The 2,131-nt window shown below is 51.1% G+C and overlaps 1 long non-coding RNA gene across 1 annotated transcript; it reads right to left on the reverse strand.

Annotated features, from left to right (window-relative positions):
• Positions 1-622: 622 nt before the first annotated feature.
• Positions 623-1,920, reverse strand: LOC125944579 (uncharacterized). The gene is made up of 3 exons (XR_007466288.1): positions 1,335-1,920; positions 1,063-1,252; positions 623-981 (listed from the first exon to the last, which is right to left on the reverse strand). It is a non-coding gene; the product is annotated as an uncharacterized LOC125944579 (long non-coding RNA).
• Between the last annotated feature and the right edge of the window lie 211 nt (positions 1,921-2,131).

Genomic DNA, 2,131 nt, shown 5'->3' on the forward strand with positions numbered 1-2,131 from the left:
GCTGAGCATTCGACGACCTTAATGAAGGAAATCACCAATTGCAAGAAACCAGTCAAACAATTCGTGGATGAATAGGAAATACAGCCCAGCCGGAATGATGTTAACTACGAGATGAAATGCGCGCGCGCACACACACACACACAAACATCAATGTGTGCGCACACACACACACATCACACACACACACACACACACACACATCAATGTGCACACACACACACACACACACACATCAATGTGCACACACACACACACACACACATCAATGTGCACACACACACACACACACATCAATGTGCACACACACACACACACACACACACACATCAATGTGCACACACACACACACACACACACACATCAATGTGCACACACACACACACACACATCAATGTGCACACACGCACACACAGACATCAATGTGCACACACGCACACACACACACACACACACACACACACACACACACACACACACACACACCAATGCGCGCGCGCACAAAATTATGAAACGCAAAGCAGCATCGTTGTGCCATTACAAAAGCACGGAATTCTAATGAACGTAAGAAGCAAGAATCCCCACATCAACCCAATGTACCACTACCACGAGTAATACTACGATGAGCTATAGAACAGCATGTTACCTGGGACTTTTAGGTACCCAGATCATACGGTCACAGCCACTGAATAACATGCGACTTCATCGAGTGGCCGTCATCTTCTATAGGGTGGAATGAACAACTTCAACCGGGATGAGCATTCATGTCACGTGACGTCGTGCTGTTTCTTGGGACTTCATAGTTGTGTGGCTTCGTCGAGGCAGCGAAGAACGTTTCCTGCAGCACGACGTTTTCGGGAGCAGCAATGCGATGAGTCGGGAGAGAAACGCCTGCCTCCCTACGGTCTGCACTTGGTGTAATTGCCTATTACGCTGGTGGGAGATACCTTGATGGATGGCAGATGTCGAGACGAGGGTTGCAGACTGAAACAACAAACAGGCATCTTGTTAATTACCTGTCAGCACACCGTCGCAGTACGAGTCGGAACAATTGGATATGTTTACGTGCACTGGGCGTTCTGCAGGGCGGGGATTGCAGGCATCTTCATTCACGAGGACAATAGCAGTGAGGCAGGAACAGAAGTCAAGACACGATCAGCTGCTGGACGACAGACAGGTGCTGAACGTCATCTGTGCTAGATACGACTGGGTGCAGGAATATCTGTCGCGTGCGTCTGGCACTAAAGGATGCGGCCTGAAATGACAAACGGGCATCTTATGAATAACATGTCAGCACACCCGTCACAGCATGGGCTGGAAGAACTCGATATAATTACGTGCAGTGGACGTTCTGCAGCACGGAGATTGCAGGCATCTTCATTCACCAGGACACAATAGCAGTGAGGCAGGAACAGAAGTGAAGACACGATCAGCTGCTGGACGACAGACAGGTGCTGAACGTCATCGTTGCGAGACACGGCCGGGTGCAGGAACCGGGTGCCAGGGGCCAAGGCACAGGTTGCAGATCTAGAAAAAAGAAAGGGGGGGGGGGCACTTGTGAAATGACGAAAGTAACCAGAAAGCATGTACTCACCAAGACAAGCGTCATCGCGCTGGAGTGGGCGATGGGACTAGTACACGATGGTTGGCTTGTCGAGCGACGAAAGCACGGCGTGACACAGCAATAGTGACAAGAACATACGGAAGACAAAAAAATGTGGCCACCCACCACCGTCTTCGCTGCAGCGCACCGCGCTGCAGACCGTAGGCAACGTCCGTTCTTCTTCTGTTTCGCTGGAAGAAACCTGACACTAATTAATTCCGCGTGCAATTGACTTCCACATTTCGCGCGCGCCGACACGCGAATTTATGACTGGGAAGCAATAGCACTCGGAATGGGCCGTCGTCCCTGTCGCAAACGAGAGAGGACACCTGCCAGCTGGAGCCTGCGCAGCACGAGCTACCCTTCCTGGTGTTAGCTAAGCCTAAAACGACAATCGCCCCACCCAGTCCTCTCCGCTTCCGTCACGACGACGACCCAATGTGGCAGCGGCCTTTTCATGCCAATCAGTTTAAAACAATTAGCATTGCCAACTAGTTGATTAGCCGCGCCACCCTCGCAAGCTAGAATCGC

This window comes from Dermacentor silvarum, chromosome 3 (assembly GCF_013339745.2).
Source record: "Dermacentor silvarum isolate Dsil-2018 chromosome 3, BIME_Dsil_1.4, whole genome shotgun sequence".
NCBI classification, from domain to species: Eukaryota; Metazoa; Arthropoda; class Arachnida; order Ixodida; family Ixodidae; genus Dermacentor; species Dermacentor silvarum.